The following is a 20,718-nucleotide window of genomic DNA, read 5'->3' as shown; positions in this document are numbered from 1 at the left end:
CCTTAGCTAACAGCCATTGCTGGACCTGTCCTCTGGGAACCAACGTAGTTCTTGTTTGAACCCTGCTGGAAATGAAGGTAGAGTTCTTTTCACTTGTCTTCTAGTCTCTTTTCAAGCTCTGCAGCCACCAGTGTTAGAAGCCTGCTTTTTTTTTTTCAATGAAACGTGAGTCTCACCTGATCACATGATTCCTGGAACTGGCCCTTTATTAGTAAGACCCAAATACCACAGGTCTCCTGGTGAAATCCCCATAGATGACAGCTCCATAAAACCAGCTGAATGCTGCTGCTGTCTTGGTGTGGAACTGCGGGGACAGCCCAGGGAGGGACCTGCTCCACCAGCCTGGGCACAGGAATAAGCCTGGGGTGTGGCCACCCCAAAATGAGATAAGGAGATAGTAACATGTTTTTTCAAGCCTTCGGAGTCAGACACTGTGTAGCCTGGCAACACTCCAGCTGTGGTTAACGTCTCTCTCGCCTCATGCCTCTCCCTGGCAGCAAAAGCTGGGAGTGGCAGGAAGTGTCATTTCTGTAACTTAGAGTCTCCCCCTTCACCCCAGTTCTGCTGGCTCAGTGCACTTGCAGGGTCTATAAGGCTTGCAAGCTGGTGCTGACCCTCCAGTCACATCTCTTCTGTTCCCTAGAGTGGGAAGTGACATTGTTCTGCAGGTTTCTAAGGGCCATAGTCACTTGAGCACTTTTGAAAAGCCCACCTGCAGTCTGCTGTCCCTGTCAGGAGGGCTGGGGTGACCCTTTCCCCTCAGCATGCCTCTGGGGATAAAACCCTTGTGTTTTAGGGGCTGTCCCTGGACTTTTTTCCATAACTTGCTCATCGCTTTCTTTTCATACTTGTCAACATCTACACGGGCATGTGATCGCACAACTATTGTGTGCACAAATGATTTTCTGAGCCCTCTCGCGTGGCAGGCTGCTGAAACCTCCCCCGCTGGATTGGAGGGGGCAGAAAGCTCATTAGATCACAGCACTGTCTGGCTCCCATGTCTCCCACTGAGGCAGGACATGAGGATTATTTCCTAGGGAAGGCTCACCCCTTCTTTTAGGCTTGGACCGAGCAGCAGAGGCTGCTCCAGCCTTCTTTCCTGGTCTCTCACTGTGGACAGAAACAGTTGGTCTTCAAGGACGCTTAAAACAAAACCCAGCTCTTCCAATGGCTCCTCTTCAGCCTTGCTGGCAACTTTCTTCCAAATGCACTGAGAAAATCCTCTGGAGCCAGCCACCTTTCACCTCGTGCTGGAGAACAACGAGGGAGGCAGTACAGCACACTGAACTCTGGACAGGGAAGCAGGAAATGTGGTTTGTTTTCCCATCTCTGCCCCCAGTTTGCTGTGAGTTTGGACAAGTCATATCACCTTTCCCCTGCACCCTTTGTGTTGTCCGTGGAGACTGTAAAGTCTTTGAGGTGCGGACTGTCTCTCCTTGCGTTTGCACATGCAGCACCTAGCGCTGCGAGTCTCTGCACCTGGGTGCCTGCTGGAATACAAATAATAATAGGCTGTGAAGGCCTTATCTAGGCACTGAAATCATCAGTTTGGTTTTCAAAATGCTGAGCCCCCAACATCTTCTATTATCTTTACTGGCAGCTACAGCACTGGAAATCCAGCCACTGATCTAGGTGCCTACGTATAATGTCAGCAGTCTGGCTTTAAACCCCAGCTCTGAACAACCCTGGCCCCTGGTTTCTTCTCCTAAGAGAAAAATGCATGAGAAAAATATACATTTCCTGTTTAGGGAGAAAGAGAAGATAAGCCCTACAGCGCAGTTGTCTGCTCTGGCCACCCTCTGTGCAAACAGCCAGCAGAGTCCTCAGCTCCCTTTGTCAGCTCTGATGCCTTTTTTTTTGTTTTAAAGGTACACTAGACACAATTATACCCACTCCGTCTCCCAGGAGCATCACTTTGAGCTGGTACAAGAATCTTAGGAATCCTGGGAGAACACAGGACAAGGCAGGAGAAAACTTGCTAAACACACACAGGTCCAGCAAAAATTTCTGCCGTAATTCCTGAGGACACATCAGTGACCACTAAATAAGTAAGATGTCACCTTGCATTCACGGCGCACTATCCCTCCAGAGGACCTCCAGGGGTGTTATACATAACTAAGCCACCTAACACCTTTGGCAAGGAACTCGGTTTTTTTGCTTTACAGACGGGCGCAGAAGATTAGAAGATTTGCCAGTGGTCACGCTGCAGGTCAGTACCAAGTCTGCAGTAGAACCCGGGGCAGATTCTATGCTGTGTCTTTACAGTCACCCAGCCATAAGAAGGTACAGTCCTGGAAGGAGCTGGGCTTTGCCCCATCCAGATTCTGAGGCTTAAGGCAACTTCTTTGCTCCTGCCAGTCAGTTATCTGTATGGAATCAGTGTTTCCTGTAAGCTGAGTACTTGGGTGGCCACCCAGGAGAAATTCAGGGGTCACCGAGCTGATTAGTAGAGCGCCCACAGCCGGCAGCATGTATTTCTAATGATGGTGCACATTTGAACGAACCTGGGTGCACATAACAAAATTTATTCTGTCCATGGATGGAAAAACTTGAGAGAACATTGGCCAGCATTCCCCTACACTGGGGGCTGTGAAAGAGGAGTATCCTCTGCCAATGGAGAATTCCCCCAGAGGCCTCTCCATTGCCTTTTCATCACTCTGTGGCAGGGACTAGACTCTCTGGCTTCCAGTCTCTGAGCTGATATAAGGGTTGCTAGAGAAGCGGACTTGATTCTGACACACCCAGAACCAAATTGCCTATTTTCAGGCTGACTCAGTCCTCTGTTTGCTCACCCCAGGCTCTCTTTGCCCCATAAGCTGGTGATACCCAGCTCTTGTCAAGATGCCAGCAGATAAAGGAGGCACAGCGTGTACCCGGGTACAGGAGATTTGGATAAGACTAGGGCAAATCGGCAATGCAATCTCATCTGGCAAGAGCATCTGAAGTGGCAGTTAGTGGCAGTTAGCCCAGCACTTCCCCCTCCTCCTGACAGACACAACTCTCCTTAACTATGTGTTGCACTTAAAGCACATGGAGTCAGAAGAATGCCTGCTGTACATAAAGCTAAGCTGGATCCGAGCCAGAGTGCTCAGTGCCTTGCAGGATAGAGCCCAGAAACAGTAAAATATAAGAAAAGTTTTCAAAAGTCATACCGGGAGTGCAAGGGGGCAGTTTGGCTGGCTCAGGGAAACTGCAGGTTTTTACCTGTAGGTGAGCAGCTCAACTACAGCCCAGTGACTGAGCCTTGTTACTGTAGGTTGATGGATCAATGGCCTCTGTGTGCTGAGTTCTTCAGGTCTCGCTTCCCAGCCCCTGTGGATAAGCATCAATGCCACTCTTAGGCTACGTCTACACGTGCACCCAACTTCGAAATAGCTTATTTCGATGTTGCGACATCGAAATAGGCTATTTCGATGAATAACGTCTACACGTCCTCCAGGGCTGGCAACGTCGATGTTCAACTTCGACGTTGCTCAGCCCAACATCGAAATAGGCACAGCGAGGGAACGTCTACACACCAAAGTAGCACACATCGAAATAAGGGAGCCAGGCACAGCTGCAGACAGGGTCACGGGGCGGACTCAACAGCAAGCCGCTCCCTTAAAGGGCCCCTCCCAGACACACTTTCATTAAACAGTGCAAGATACACAGAGCCAACAACTAGTTGCAGACCCTGTATATGCAGCACGGACCCCCAGCTGCAGCAGCAGCAGCCAGAAGCCCTGGGCTAAGGGCTGCTGCCCACGGTGACCACAGAGCCCTGCAAGGGCTGGAGAGAGAGTATCTCTCAACCCCCCAGCTGATGGCCGCCATGGAGGACCCCGCTATTTCGATGTTGCGGGACGCGGATCGTCTACACGTCCCTACTTCGATGTTGAACGTCGAAGTAGGGCGCTATTCCCATCCGCTCATGGGGTTAGCGACTTCGACGTCTCGCCGCCTAACGTCGATTTCAACTTCGAAATAGCGCCCAACATGTGTAGACGTGACGGGCGCTATTTCGAAGTTATTGCCGCTACTTCGAAGTAGCGTGCACGTGTAGACGCAGCCTTAATGTTTAGCAGCAGCGTGAGCGAGGAGCTAACTGCCACTGCTCACGGCAGCTATCCTGTGGCTAAATGGTATTCAGGCTTCCAGGTCCAGCACTTGTCACCAGCACGACATTCACATTAAAAAAAGACTAGAGATGATAGCACTGACATTCCTGCTGTATTGTGCTTACAGCTGTACCTACGATGTAGCTATGCTGCATTGATACAGGTGATGTGGCTGTGCCCTGCTGGTTCTTTCGCAGGCAGACCTGCCCCATCCAAGGTGTCGGTCTGACATCTGAATATTGTTTTTTCCTTACGCAGCGCTGAATGCTTTGCTGATATCTGTAAAGCATATGTCCCTGACTGAAAGAGCTTATAACTGAAAATTTTAAACAAGAGTCAGTGAATGACAGCAATGAGCAAAGCGGGTGGGAATAAATGGAGACCAGGGCAAGGGGTACAAAAACAAGATCACACAGCTACTTAGGGTTCTTGTATGCAAGTCTTGTTCCAAACACATACATCCTCTGCAGTGTTCCCTGTATCTGAGCACTTGAGAGATCACTCAGGAGAGATGCATGTGCTGCCAGCTGATTAGCAGAGTGTCCACAGCCAGCAGCCTGCTTCTATGGTGGTGCACATCCACACTGTAGTCCGGCAGATTTACTGCCACTGTGTCCTCATGGGTCTTTGGCACTGTTGAGGATAACCAGAAGGCTGCTTGCGTGGGTGTTCAGTGATATGGGCCCAATGATGGCAGCAGACCCCATGAGGTTCCCAAAAGACCAGATAAGAATTGAAGGTGTCCAGCCAGGGTTTATTTTCAAGCAAGGTACAAATAGTTGTGAAGTATACTTAACTGATCCACTGTGCATATGTGCCTGCAGCAATGGACTGACGCAGTCAGTGGGAATTCCACTGTCACCCAGGTCAGACAAAGACAGTCCCTGCCAAGACGCCACCTTTATACAGGTACAAACAAAGCACACCTCACTGTTGATGTATCAGGTTACCACCCTCTGATGCTATTTAGATACCACCCATGTACCTTGTGGTTTGGTTAGGTCCTCTCTTAGCCATCACGCTGTCATTTTAGACCCTTTCCAGATCCTAGGTCTGTATCTGTGCAGAGTAGGTACCAAGGTCTTTTGTAATGAGCAGGTCGTACTGTGTGATTTCAACTTACGAACTGTACCAATTACTGTTCTGTGCCTGGGCCAGTTACCAGTTAGTGTTTTGTACTCTCAGCCCTGTCTGAGCTAAGTTCAGTTAGCTGAGGCCTGCCTCTTGCTCACAGCTTAGCTTTGCTTTTAGCCATGTTTTGTCCATTGGGCCTCAAACCAGGCCTGTGCTGTATGGGCTTCAGCTTTCCACCTTACTACACACACATGCTTTGGTATATGTAAAATTTATTCCACCCATGGACTGCTAAAATTAGAGGGATCACTGATTATGAGCGCTCTCAACAACCTCCCATTTTGGCTCCACGACTGGGAGGCATTCAGGAGATTCCACCACTATTTTTCCTTGCCCCAGGAAAACAGAGCCAAGCGCACCATGCCTAGGAGAGTTCAGGGGCATATTCAAACTGCTGAGGACTGGTTCTGCCTTGTGAGCACCCACAGCCATATGTTACAAGTATCAGAGGGCTAGCTGTGTTAGTCTGTTTCTGCAAAAACAATGAGGAGTCCTGTGGCACCTTAAAGACTAACAGATTTATTTAGGCATCAACTTGTGTGGGCAAAGACTCACTTCTACACATCTGCAGTCTACTGTGAAACATCTGCGCAGTCTTCTGTGAGCAATGCCTCATTTGATGACTCCGTGGGCAGTGCTGATTTCATGAGGGCAGCTTGGAAGAGAGCTACTCCCTCACTCCTTGCCCTCATTCCATCTTTGCCCATAACTCCTGCTGAAGTCAACAGGAGCGGCAGATGCTCAGCACCCGCAAAATTCCAAGCCAACAAGCCTCAGTGTGGGCTCCCTCAAGAACAAAGCCTCCACAGTTACAAATGGCCTTTGAAAATCTGGCTGCTTGTGGTAGCCCGAGTCACTCCTAGAGGTGCAGAGAGAACTGAGACTGGAACCAAGGAGTTCTGGCTGATACACTGCCACTGTAATCACTAGATCTCTGTAACATTTATCAGTAGATATGGGATGTTTTGGGAGTCAGGCACAAGTTCCAGCTAGCAACACCATACAAGGTATGCAAAAATAACACTCACACTTACCTAATTACCCTTCTCTAGTTATAAGTAAATAAGGTTTCCCAGCTGGAAAACATGGGCTGCTCTGCCCACGCAGATTTACAAGCGTAAATATAAAGAGATTCTTTTAAAATGTGCTCCCAGCTGAATCTGGAGGGGAGGGAGTTTTTGCAGGAAACAGCAGCAGTGTTTCCACCCGTCAGCCATCCCCGCGTGCTGTGCCAATGAGTCAGTTCCCATCGGTTCAAGTGACAACAAGTGCAGGTGCGCCTGGGCTTTTCCCAGGCCGTGCACGGGTTGCCTGCAGCACGTGGTTCAGGAGGGAACAGCTGCTCCAGTTGAAAACGAGACTGTTCAGACACGACAGATCCAAACTGGAATACAAAATTGGACTGCGACCTAAGCAGAAACCCAGTGCTTGTCTGATAAAGGACACTCTCTGTCACTGATGGAACTGGGTGAATATATTTATTGCAAAACCATGGGCAAGATCTGGGCGTAGCTCAGGTGACCTCATGCCAGTCTGACATCAGCTGAAGCACTGGCCCAAGTGACTGTTTGCAAACACTAGTTTGAATTAAGAGCAGCTGTTCCCGTCCACTACATTCCGGCCTCTTTTTCATCCTCAGTGCATGAACGTTCACACAAACAGATATTTGTTCACACAGATGTTTGGGGTATGGCTGCTCTTCATACGGCGCCTGTCTTCACATGTGGATGAGGGACTTCATGGATGAACAAGAGAATTCATTATTTCTTAAATCATTCCATTCAGGCCTCCAATCCAGGAGCAAAAATACATACAGTATGCTGTGTGAGTTGAGCTACAACTCACATGCCAAGAATAATTAATAGGGAATAGGTCACAAACTGCCCAGAGTGTGACATGTGTTTGCATTCGATGGAAACAATTACAAATCATGAACCCATTCGAGGGGGAGGGAGGTAAAATATTGTGGATAATTCACATTCAGGATTAAAAGAATTTTTGGGCTTAATGATCCAAAATGATTAATGACACACATAGGGTAGTTATTGTAGGGTTGCTGATGGCCTGGGCCTCCCTGTAAGCTGAGTGTTGGGCAGCTGCCCAGAAGACATTCAGGTGCCATGCGACTGATTATCAGAGATCCCACAGCCAAGCATAGCGGGGCGGTGAGGAGCATGTGTTTATGTTGGTGGTGCACATTTGTGCAAGCCTTGGTGCACACAACAAAATTTATTCTGCACACGGCTGGGAAAAGTGACATGGCTGCAGCCCAGTATAACTGGCACTGGAGTCAACCTGGTGAAGGTGGAGTTTGTACTTGACTCAAGTGACTTAGGAACATTAGTCCCACCTGAGACTTATAGTTTGATGCCAACATCTAGCACATGTACTTGGCTAAACCACTTGTCCAAGTGTCAGAAATACCCAGATCTCCAGGGATGGCACCTGAGGCTCTGGCATTCCTTTCTCCTGAGTCTCTCCTGACAAAATCACGCTGCAGTCCTGAGTAGGATGCAGCTCAGCCTTCCTTGCTTCCTGAGCCCTTTGGCTGGGTTATCTGCTGTGTCACTGTAGAAGTGCAGGAAGGCATCTGCTGCGTACATCATATTATTGCAGGAGGGGGCTGCATAGGCAGCACCATTATTGTCGGGAGGCTCGGGGGACAGCACCCTCCGGTGTGTTACTGTAGGGTGATCGGGAGGGACTATGCTGTGTGTTATATTGTTGTGGGGTTGCACAGTGGGGCTGTGCCTTTTGGTTTTTTAGTGTAGAGTAGCCCAGGGGGCTGTGGGGCTAGTGCGTTATTGTAGGGTCGCGCAGTGGGGGCTGTGCTGGCGGGTGCGTTACTGCAGGGTTCTGCAGAGGGGCTGTGCCCTCTGGTGTATTGTTGTAGGGAATCCTCAGTGTGGGGGTCTGTGCTGGCCGGAGTGTTACCCTAGCAGTGAGGCTGCGCCCCTTGGTGTGTTATTGTCGGGTCGCGCAGCGGGGCTGCGCCCTCTGGTACGTAGCTGCAGGTGGCCCGGGCGGGCTGCACCCTTTTCACGCGCAGTGGAGCGTGCGAAAAGCGAGAGGCTCCGGGAGCTGTGTCCGGGGCGGGGCGGGGCGGGCTGTACCCCACACGCCCCCGCCGCCCGGGCGCAGCCCCCGCCGGGGCAGAGGGTCCTCGCCAAGCGCCGCGGCGGCGCATGCTCGCTGGGAGCGCCAGCCCGGCGATTTAAAGGGAGCCGAGCGCCGCGCAGCCCTACGCCGGGGAGCCGAGCCGAGCCGGGCCGGGCCGGGGCGGGGAGCCCAGCCCGTTCCAAGGTAGGGCAGCGCGTGTTCGCCGGGCGCCCCGGCTGGCCGCTCCCGCCTCCCTAAACTCCTGGCGGTCCCCCCCTGGCCCGGCGCTCCTGGGGCGGCTGCTCCGCAGCCCTGGCCCTGCCGCGGAGCGGCCATGACCGCCGGGCTCCGGCTTTCCGAAAGTTTCTCCCCTTCTTATCGGGCAAGGAAGTCACTTCAGCCGGGCTCGCCCCCGGGGCTGAGGAGCCTTCGGCAATGCTCGGGCACAAAGCCCCGAGCGGGCAGGTTTCCCTCTCTTTTTTTCCCGTCCCTGGGCGGGATAAATTTTGTTATGTGCGCCGAGGAGAGTGTGGATGTGCACCACCGTAGAAAGACAGGCTGCCAAGGGCTCTGGGTGCTCTGCTAGTCAGCTGGGTGGCACCCCCATTCTTCCTGGGCGGCTGCCCCAGCGCTCAGCATCCAGGGATGATTTTTATCATCTTCAGCACCCCACTAAGGAAATATGTTAAAGCAGCTTTTAAACTCTGGTCCTGCAGACAAATGCAGTAAAGTTCCATACTGACAGCCTGTCCTGGGCTTGGAAAAATGCCTGCTAAATAATTCTTAGGACCTTTCAGAGCTTCCCTTTCCCCAGGCTGGAGTTGCGCTGTCACTCCTTATTTAAAAGACGAATCAGGAATGTGAACTATGTGGGACAACCATGTGGTTGAAGTTTGTCAGTAGTCTACTATGACCGTAGATGCATATACGTATAGAGTCAGTTTTGATATACTCCATCCTTTCTCTCTCCTACATAGAGCAAACAAAATGCTTTTAACACCCTCCTCCTCCGTCAAGGGGGAGAGAGAGGCCACAGAAACTGTCTCTTTCTGAAGGAGGAAAAAGATTTTGAGGGCTAGCAGTCTTCCTCTGGCTGTAGTGTAGATAAATGTGTTCTACATCTCTAGAATTATTTGACAAGGCAGTCAAGTGTGATGCCTTTTTAAGTAACGTTAATAATGACAACGAAGCTGGGCAGACAGGGACTCCTTTTAGTATTAAAATGTAGAAGGCTTTGTAGCCAGCAAGACTACAAGGTCAAAAATTGCAGGGTGTAGCTAAGAATGTCACTTCAGGTAGTGTGTTGTGTGTGTGCATGTGTCCTTCTGATTCAGTTTATTCTTGGTGGATGTTGTGCATTGTTCTTCTGGGCTGCTTTTGTGAAATCCAGAAGTTGTTACATTGGAGGGAAGGGGGAAAGGGTGAGGGAGAAGAGTGATGAATGTGGACATTTCCAAATCCTGGGAGACGTGCAGTGATAAATCAGACAATAATTAACCTGAATCAAAGAAAACAAGTAGGTCACAAAATTGGTAATGTTGGTTTGACTTGAGATGACAATGCGGATGTAATGTAGAAAGGTACCAGTTCACGTTTCCTTACGTGTGACTGCTTTAGATCATATAGAAAACCAATGTAAGGAGTTAGGATATTCCTGTTATGGGCCAGAAATGTTATTTCAGTACGTCTCCAGTGCCTCCATATCTACAAAGCTGGACTGGAAATGTTTCAGGAGCAACACAGCTACTTCTGTTCTGGACCTGGCAGATTCATGGATAAATGAAAAGGAATAAACCAAACTTAACTCAGGTTTGGGCACAGTCTGAGATCAATGGTTCAGGCAGGTGTGCATGTGACACTTGATCAGAACTTAACAGAGCATCTTTTGAAAATTTTACCCAGAATCTATTTCCCAAAGTGCCTAATTGACGTCCGTGCCTAAGTCACTTGTGAAAATAGGACTTTAGCTCCTGAGTCACTTGGACGCTTCTGAAAATCTAACCTGGCAACCTTTAAAAAGCTTCTAAGTTACTGTACTTGCAGGCCTTTTCTCCTTTATAAAGGATCAGGTCATACTGCCAGGTCCCTTCCTGCATCGTCCCGCTGTTCTTTGGTAGCTTTCCAATCCTTAAGGGAGGTGGTTAGAAGATGCTAACAGTGAAAGAGACAACAAAATTAGGGATTCCTGTCTCGGAGTTTTGCCCACTTAGACTCTGAAACATATTGAATAGCCTCAGAGAGGTAGCTGTGTTAGTCTGTATCTTCACAAAAGAAAAGCAGCAGTCCTGTAGCACTTTAAAGACTAACAAAATAATTTATTAGATGATGAGCTTTTGTGAGAGAGACCTAGATTAAGTGCGTGTGTCTCATGAAAGCACATCACCCAATAAATTGTTTTGTTAGTCTTTAAAGTGCTACAGGACTGCTGTTTTGTTTTTTGAAACATACTGCTATGAGGTATCCTTGAGGCCAAGTACTCAACAGGATTTTTAAAAGGATTTTACATAATACAACTAAGAAAATATCCACCTTTGTTAATAAATAACCTTGTGAAAGAAATGAGAGCTTGGCAGGGGAGTGCTTGAGGTGTTAAACTTCACGCTCCAGGGCATACCCCAACCTGTAAGTCACTGGATACAGGAGGAAACTTTTCCCTGAGGGAGGGTTTCCCATAGCAGTCTACCGTGGGATTTGCTTCTCCAAAGCAGCTGAAGCTAGGCCAGTGTTGTGTGGTGGGAAAACTAGAATAGATGAGACTGAGCTCAAATCTTGCCTGACAGTTTCCACAATCCTGTCTTGCCACTCAGGGAGTCTGCTCTTTAAAACACAAGAGAGCACTTGCTTGGAAATAAACTTTGAAACCTTTTGGGAATGCATTACTGTATCATAAAACCCATGCCCTACTGACTTGTGTTAAAAGTATTGCGTGCTAAGGGTAGACATCTTCCATACAAAAATCTGAATAAGGTAGAGGTTCCTAAAGAATCCTGTGATTCAGAAATACATAGATTTTGGTACAGTACATTACAGATGAACACACCAGGAGATTCCATCAGCAAGAGCTTCTAGGTTGGTTATTGCTGCATTTGTGGTTGAGCTGGCAAACAGAAATACTCACGACAACATAAATCGTGAGTGAAGCTCATGTCACCACACAGAGTTCTGAGATAAAAATACAGCCTTCCATAAAATCTGGGGCTGTCTTATTTTTGATAGAGTAACTACAAAACACAGATGCCGAACTTAAACTCTTATGCAGTTTGTGTAGTGACATAATTTTCTTTGGAGCACTCACAGGTTCCATGTTTTCCCTTGGTTTTACCTCTCCACAGCTCCGTTGAAGCTCACCACGGCTGGAACCTCTCATACTGTGCCAGTTTCGTGCAGTCAATTAGAGTAATTGCCAGTGAATTTTTTGAATGGAATCGTTGTTGGTCCCAATCCTGCAATGAGTACTTGGATATCAGCTTTTGCTGAAGAAGGACCTACAACACACTCTCTCATTTGGTGTTGAGAAAAAATCTGAAAAAATGGGTCTTACAGTTGAAAGCTCATTACCTAATAAATAAAATTGTGAGTCTTTAAGGTGCTACAGGACTGCTTGTTTTTATATGGCTGTGGCAGTTTAAGTTGGCAGTGCAAATCTGACACTGGAATGCAGCGCTCTGTAAAGTCACTTTTTGGAAATCTCATCCTGTTTGTAATTTGTAATGTTTTGTGTTTAGTATGTCACTAGCAGCTGCTGACCCAGATCAGACAAACTTAACTGGTCCACAGAGCCCAGGATCCTGGCCTCCACCATGGCTGCTGCCCGATGCTTTTTAGAAAAAACCTCCTAAAGGACAATGAGAGTAACTTGTGTCTAGGAGCAAATCCTTCTGGTCAGTTAATGGCTGGCTCATTCCTGTGGCATACGAACTCATCATACCCCTTAGGTTTGTGTCCTGGCTTGTGTCACAGCGGATGTTTGTGTTATCCATATACACGCCTAATCCATTCTTTGACTCCTGCTAAACTCTTGATTGGCCCCGAAATGCCTTATGGAAGTGAGTTTGCCCGGTTAACTATTTATTATGTCAGAGTCAGCCAAACTGAGTCTTAAAAGCAGATACGTGGGGTTTGATTGTGAAATTTTTTTAATTTCTATTTTTTTAATTTTCTTTTCAAGTTGTAACTCTTACCTTTTTGTTTCATTTTGTCTGAAAATCTCAAACCACGTATTTTGCTGAGGCTCGTGGCTGCAGCATCTGTCACTCCACGAGGACTCTTCTGAGATGTAGGACAATTCAGGACTGTAGTGTTTCGAAAAGCAGTTTTGACTAACGCTTACAAAATCAGGATCTCCTCTTTGCCCGCTTCCAGGATGTTTCATGTCTGTCTTTGCCAGATATTTCTTTGGTGTAACTTGAGCCATCATCCGATTTGTGGACGGCTCTAAAACTGGAGTGGTACAGAAGCAAAGTGACCCAGAAAGATAAGAGAACAGTGAAGGGGAAGCTTGGTATTAATCAGTGTACATTCCCTTCACCTAGGAAGAAGAAATAATCAAAGAAGTAAGATGGGGGAAAGGGAATGGAATAAAAAAAGCTGTGCTTGGCAGGTTTATTTTAATCTCTGTTGTCACGCTGTCATTCTTTCATATAAAGAAGCCTTGTGATTTCTACTGGAGTAGGTGTAGTGCTAGGATTGAGAGACAAAGGGAGAGATCCATGGGAGGATCTTTGCCTTAATGTCAGACAAGTTTACAAACGGTTTAAGGTGCCCGTGAAATAATTGTTGTTGCACCAAGAAAATATTGCCAGGAAGCTGGTATGTGATTTTCATGTTAGAGTATGGAAGCAAAAGCTCCACCAGCTTGGAACATCCAGAAGACAGGAAAAGAGCAAGACAAAGGTGTCCTCTGCAGTTTCTTGTCATTTGACTTGTGTCTCACCATCAAACGCCACGTATCTGATTTTGAGGCCCACTTTGGCTCACTCTGACATTCTTTACATCACAGTCTTGCTTGTGCAATTTGGCATTACTCACTGCAATAAGAGGGGCAGGGAGAGAGGTGCCTGTGGGTTTCGTATCTAAGCAATCCAGGGGCTCAGTTGTGAAATATAACTACATGGAACGCTAAAAAGTTCCTTTATTTTTGTTGTGCTGCTCCTTGGAGGTCTTTAAACTTGTGGCCGTTTTTTGTTTTTGTTTCCTAAAATGCCAGTTCCTGGTTTAATTTGCAAATATTTATTTAACCTTTTTGCCAATCCAAATGAGAGAAAAAGCAGACCCTTGTGAATATTGTCTGGCAAAATAAGAAATGTAGTAGAGCGATGACGCCCGAATGGCTTCTTTGTCTTGGTGGCAGAGGGAGGTTGGAACATGTTCTGCAATAAGCAGGTGTTTGATCTACAGGCATTGAATAAACATTTTTCTCTTCCTCTAAATGCCCATATTGTGCAATTGCAGTCACCAGTCCAGTTTTCAAGAGCTTGTTCCGTGTTTGCTGAGGTACTTCCTCCACTCAGTGAAACGTGGCACTGATTTCAAGCTGTTTAGAGCCAGAATCCCAGGACAGCCCATGGTTGAATTAAAGGGTCCCAAAGTTTGTTTGGTGGTGGGATTTTTTTTTTAATACGTGATTTAATCCATTGTAAATCCTGCAGATCCAGCTTGTTGGCAGGAGGAATTGAACCTGTAACCTGAGGGACTAAAGCCCTCTTCTCTACCACTTGAACTAAAGACCAGCTGCCTCTTGAACAGGGACTTCACTCTCCCTCATATGTGGTCTCAGTGCCTCTGGGTGGGGGGTTTATTTGCCTTTTGGTTTTTGAGCCTTAAACCTACATATTCTTAACTGCCTTTGACTAGCATCTAGTTATTTACATAGCTTATTTGCATTGCTGTAAAACCTGGGAGCCCCAGTCGGGTATCAGGGCTGCATTGTGTTAGGAGCTGTACAAAGTCAGAACAAAAAAAATCGCTGCCCCCCCTCCCCCCGAGCTTACCATCTAAGTATAAGGTGAGACAACAGATGGGGACAGACAGATCCATGGTGGAGGACAAGGAAACAACGATAATGTGTTGGTCAGTGTGAGTAGCGCAGCAGCACCCTAATTACTTTCAAAGTTTTTGGTGGGTATCACAGCCAAGGAGCGTTAAGGAGGAGAATGAGGGGACTGTGGAGATGTTCGTGAGGAGCAGCGGGGAAAGCATGCAGATGCTTATTTGAAAATGAGACTACTGCCATCCCATGAAATCTGTGAGCTGGAGTTCGAAATTCCCATGCTGGGTGTCAAAGAGCAACTGGAAGGACGAAATGGATTTTCATGAGTAGCTCACAGCTGTATTAGTGGAGCTTGGCTAAATGTCTGTGATGGGATGTGCCCACCTTCAAGAATATTAAAGGTGTAAGGGACTGGAACGGGCATCATACGGGGAATGTAGCTTGGACTACTGGGTAAGAGAAGGGGGAAATCTGGAGCATGGCACTGAAGAGAGCACCTGCTATCAGATCTGTTGGACTGCAGATTAGTGCCCCATGAGAACTGCTGACAACCTCAATGCTTGAGATACATCAAACCAGACTGGACAAAACACTAGAGAATGTACTAAGCACTGTCCCCAGCTAAATTATCCCAGCCGGGGCTTGGTCAAATCTCACCTTAAACCTCTATGGATGGAGATTCCACCACTTTAGAGTGCTTCATCACTCTCCTTGTGAAAAAGGTGAGAGCCACAAATGCTGGTTACTCCCCCAGTTGGAACCGAGTGTGGGAACTGGTTTGCATGTGTCTTATTTTCTGATCATCTTGGCCTCACAACAGTTGTGATAACCCTTGGTCAGGTACTTAATAATTGGCAGTGCCAGTACAGTAGTTTTGTGACTGCAGTTGGCAGAATGGAAATGTCCAACTCCTGCTGCCCAAAGTGATTGGACTGTGTGCTCCAAGCTTTCCTGGGGAGCAATGTGGAAGTACCCATAACCCATGAGAGGTCTCCTACTTCTTGTGTACAGTATCTGCAGTGAACTTTGATGCAGTAAATACGGCTAGGTGTTAAGATGCTGGGAGGAGAAAAACATATCTGTCTCAATGACAGCTCTTCACTGTCATGCTACTAACACAGCAAAGTTTTAAGAGGGCTCCTCCCATCTGCCCTCTTTAACACATGCCCTCTGTGTTAACACAGCCCACTCTGTGTCAGTGTAATGCTCACATGCTAGGCACGTGCAATGAGAGACAAGCCCACATTCTGGCAGAGAACAGTCCTGCACTAAGTGTTTCATGCTCCTTTATCCCATCCTGATAGGAACGCAGGACTAGAAGGGACCTACTGGGTCACTGAAGCTAGTCCCCTGCTATTAAACTGCCTTGTTGCATATTCCCATTCATAACTTTATTTAAGATACATCGACTCCAGGCTGGGCTTGAGTTAGGTGTTCAATTCCCATTGGATGTCAGGGGTTAAGTGAAACCTAGCCTAAAGCCATTTCTTTAGAAAGGTGAAAATTTCCTTCCAGGTACATCGGCTGAGCATCAGGCTTGTGTGAAGTCGTATGGGGGGTGTCTGTTCATCTTTGGGAGATGTGAGTTCATGAGGGCTTGAGATGATTTCACAAAATCATAGGTCATAGAATTAGAAGGAATCTCAAGAGGTCATCAGGTTCCAGTGTCCTGCTTCTTCATGTCCCTCATGGAAGGACCAAGCACCATCTAGACCATCCGTGACAGTTTGTCTAACCTGCTCTTAAACATCTCCAGTGGTGGACATTCTACAACCTTCCTAGGCAATTTATTCCAGTGCTTAACCACCCTGACAGAAAGTGTTTTTTCCTAGTGTCCAACCTCAGCTTCCCTTGTTGCAATTTAAGCCCATTGCTTTTTGTCCTACCCTCAGAGGTCAAGAAGAAGAATCTCTCCCCCCAAACCGCCCCCACCCAGACAGTCAACTCTCTCATATCAGGCATTCTATTATCTAGAACTCTCGCATAAGTGGCTTTTAAACCATAAGTAAATTTTAGTTGCATTTTCCCCGAATACCATATAGGGAGAGTAAACACAAATCAATAAAGCAAATACAATGTAAGTTTACAGTGTACAATACTTCTGTTGGTAAATAAAGTACTCTGCATACACTTTTGTTTTTCTTAAAATCTCATCTTGTTTATCTTTAGTGTTATGCATTGCTAGGCATACCTATTATCCAGAATATTTGAATATTCAGCAACCTCCCATTTCCAGGGCAGCTGGATAGTAAAGAGTTTACTGTAACTACCATTTAGATCAGTGTTTCTTAACCTGGGGTGCACACATCCCTTTCTGGGGGTGTGAGACATGCCAGATTTTTTTAGAAGGTAGATCATCGAAAACACAAGTTAAGCTTAGGCATGTATGTACAACTACTTTGTTTCATCAAACCTACGTATTTATTAACATTATACATTATATATATATATAATATGCATTTAAAAGTGTATAGGCCCCCCCAGCTCCATTTGTGATTTTTGATAAGGGGTGCAGGAATATATTTTGAGAACCAAAGGGGTGAAGGCTGCAGTAAAGGTTCAGAACCACTGATTTAGATATTTGAAAGCTGTTACCAAGTTTGAAAATTGAAAAGGTCAGTGTTCATGTGAAATGTTGAAAAACAGTCTTCTTCCTCACCTCATCCCAAATTACCCATAACAATCTTCCAGGGTTTTGATGGAACTGGATAACTTGGTAAAAATTTTTGGATTGGTTTTCCAAAAAACCTGGAGAATTTCGTCCATCGTGGAAGGTTGGAAGATGAGTGTTTTGAAGTAAGATCATTGACCTGCTGTTTCTAGGATTACCACAGTCTTAATTAATATAAAGAAAAGGGCTAGTGCTTTAATGATGGCCCCACAACAGCTGTGGTACCCCTTTTTGTGGCAGGGAGGGTAAATCCCAGACATTTCAGGGATACGCAAAGTCCCTCACCTTCTTGTGTGTGCACTCATATTGGTCTGATTACTCTGAGGTGTCTTGAGGCGAGTCCGCAAATTATACAGCCTTTTGTCTACTGCAAAGACACAACTTCATCTTGGCAACTGAAAACAGAGGGAGAAACCCTCCAACCAGCTGGTGGAGGTCAAAGGGCATACCGAAAATTATGTCAGCATCAGGCTTCTTTAGTGGGACTCAAATAACTGGAATTGCAGGCCAGAAAATTGCCATGGGTAAGTGTACTAATTACCGTGTGATTACAAAAGAGCCTATTGGGTGTGTGTGCCTCTGGGAATCTCATGAGATCACACTCTCGCAATACTGGGCACAACCTCAGGGCACGTCTATAGCTATTGAAAGATTGACGCGCTGGCAGTTGGTCGTCTTGGGTTGGATTTAGCGCACCTAGTGAGGCCATGCGCAGTTGAATGATCAGAGCACTGCTGTTGACCCCAATGCTTCTGGCAGTTGTGAGGAGTAAGGGAAGTTGATGGGAGAGTTTCTCTTGTTGACCTCCTGCTGTGGGCACGATGGCAAAAATCGATTTAAGGTACATCAACTCTAGCTATGCAATTCTTGTAACTGGGGTTGTGTATCTTAAATTTTGCCCCCCCCCCCATGTAGATCTGGCCTACGGCTGTGTAACTTTGAGCCCATTGTTGTACTCTCTGCTGGGAGCCTCAGGAATGATTTTTGGGTCAGTGTCATGTACACACCCTTTCCATCTAGCAAAAGAGAGATGTCCCCAAGACTGTGCATGCAGAGGGTATTTTCCCAGCCTGGCAATGCATTGCCCTTTGGTGGGAGCGTTGCTGGAGAACTCTTGCTACTTCCCAGTTGGCCAGCCAAGGTTCTCAGAATATTAATGAGTCCTTCCTTTCTGCCACAGCTCATAGACTGGGAGCATTTGGTCACTGTGGCATTCTCAATCTCTGCTGGCCCAGAGAACCACAAATAACTTTGCTAATCCTGCCAGGGTATCTTAGATGTCAGTGCAGATCAGAGCCATTGCTCTGGCAATTAGCTATGTCAGGTGGCATATCTCAGGCACCGCCCTTGCTAGCATTGCAAATTCTCCCTAAATCTGGGGCGGGGATTTCGAAACAGTGTGACACAGCTGACACTGTCAGAAGAGGGGAACATAGACCATTGCTCTGACCTAGGCTGGCTGTTCTTAGGTTCTTAAATCTCAGGTTCTGCAGTATCCACCTTATTGTTGTAAACATGAGGTTCAGGTTTCGCTTCCTAATCTCCCAGCCCTATACACAGGCAATGTGGCCTCAGGACAGAGTAACCAGAAACACCCCACAGCTGCTACAGTCTAGGTGACTTTTCCCACCCGCCCTCCCCACCATCATAAATGAGCAAAGCAGCTGTCATGGTGATGCCCCAGGAGCTGGGGCTGACTTGCCAGTAGTGTAACTTGTGTTCAATGTGACTTCAGCCCATAGTGCTCATATGGGAAGGAGAGACTGAGTTTAGCTCCATCAAAACTACTGTAGTTTTCCTTCCTGTTGTGTTTTCAGTAATGGAAACTAGAGGAGAAGACACTAGAAAAGTTTCCTTTTTGTGCACTCTTTTCCCTTTTGTGGCCAGCACTAGGCCGCTCCCTCAAAAAACTTATGGAAGCATTTCACAACAATAATGCAGTGGATCATAGTAAAAAAACATATCCAATCTTATGTCTCCCAAGGTAGGTCTGATTTACACCAGAATTCCCCCATGCACCCTGAAATAGCTTTGGGCTGTGTTGCCTTCTGCCATGACATTAAATAGCTGATGGGGGCACTGGGGGAGGTTTTGTCTATGGCATCCCAAGCACAGAGTAGAGTGGCCCAGTGTCAGCCACCCCTAATCCGTAGAGTACATGTGTTCAAGAAATTCAGTAATTTTGAGCCCTTTACTAGTGAGGTGGAGCAAACATGATCTGCTATTTAATTGCATGAATAGCTGGTGGCAACACAACCCATCCTCTAACCCTGTGGGTTTGGTATTGACCTTGTTGGTCGCTCTCAAGCCCTGTAATTGCAGGGGTGGTGGGACTTCTATTGTGGCCATTCTCAGTCTCGCATTTCTAAGCCTCGTGCATTTTTCGGATTCTTGACACCATGGGGAAATGTTAAGTTGGTGAGTTATCTGTCTGGGGAGGAGGAGAAGTGGAATCTCTGGCTCATGTGCTTCTTTCTTGTCCTTGTTAGTCAGAATGTTTCTTATTGTAGACTGTAGTGCTGAGCTAGTTCCCTGTCTGCCACTCAATGTTTTAGGTTTCTTTTTCACACACACCCCCTTCTTTGCTCTGTCTATCTGTATGTGCATGTGTCATACCCAGGCTGATTGCTAACCAGGGTTCCCTCTAATACTTTCCACCCATGGGTGGAGTAAATTTTGTTAGGTGCACCAAGGCATCTGTGGATGTGCACCACCAATAGAAACACCTGCTGCCAGCTGTGGGTGCTCTACTAATCAGCTGACTGTCACCTGAATCTCACCTGGGTGGCTGCCAAAGCTCTCAGCTCGCGTTACAGGGAACATGGCTACTAATCTTCTTCCTCCACAAAAGTCCCTAACCCCTCTCTTCAGCACTTCTGAGAGACTCCCTGGAGTCACTTCCCCGTTGTCCAGAACAAGGGATTTGGGTCTTGCTTGCTATGTAATGAGTATAGACTAGCTGGTGCGGCATTAAACCGGGCAATCTGGCCAAATATTCCATGTGTCTCAGGTTCAAATTGACCCCTGGAAGCTGGTCTCTACTGGAAATAAGGCCCATGGGCCTAGTCACTTGCGCTAGTTGAAAGTGCTACCTGATCAAAATGGGAGCATTTCACACCCACTTTGTGCCAGTGTAAGTGGGTGTGCCAGGGCATACTGAACCGATCTGTCCTTCCTTATGTCATGTCAACAGGTGGAACTGACCCTGAGACCTCTGGAGCTTAGGCTACGTCTTCGCTTAACAGGAGATCGATGTGGTTGATTGACATGACTCGCTTAACTCGCCCGTGCCACTGTGTGGGACAGCAAACCACGCCCAGTAGGTGGATGAGTTACACTTGTATCCAGTCAGTCAAGTTATTCATAAATACTATATTCCAGGCCCTGCCAAGAGTCTCCACCTTGGGTGGGAAAAAGGATGAAGAGGGAGGTATTGAGGAGCTAGACATCCATTTCTTTCTGTAGTGAATTGACCTCCTCGTGCTGACAGCGAGCAATTGTGGGGCCCAGTGTGGATGCTGCTGAGCATCTTTTGTGGCAGAAAATCTGGCTCTTGGCAACAAAAACACATGCGGGAGTGCACCACAGGCCATGGGTTATTACCCAGTGATTAAACCAGGGCTGGTCCAGTTCTGAACTTCTCAAGCGTGGCTCTGCATGTCTTGAGCCCTTCTCTAGTATTGGGAGAGGCCAAGGCAAACCTGAACTTGGCAAAGCTGTGAGGAAGC

General features: G+C 47.2%; 1 protein-coding gene across 1 annotated transcript in view; it reads left to right on the top strand.

The window, feature by feature from the left end:
• Nucleotides 1–8,419: 8,419 nt before the first annotated feature.
• Nucleotides 8,420–20,718, top strand: part of SLC45A3 (solute carrier family 45 member 3) — a 41,465-nt gene continuing 29,166 nt past the window's right edge. Inside the window, exon 1 of the mRNA XM_074977447.1 lies at nt 8,420–8,534. The gene's annotated coding sequence lies outside the window, so the exon portion shown is untranslated. The remainder of the gene's footprint in view (nt 8,535–20,718) is intronic.

This window comes from Carettochelys insculpta, chromosome 26 (assembly GCF_033958435.1).
Source record: "Carettochelys insculpta isolate YL-2023 chromosome 26, ASM3395843v1, whole genome shotgun sequence".
Lineage (NCBI taxonomy): Eukaryota > Metazoa > Chordata > Testudines > Carettochelyidae > Carettochelys > Carettochelys insculpta.
Note: the sequence above shows the minus strand (reverse complement) of the source record. Positions and strands in the feature narration are given on the sequence as shown.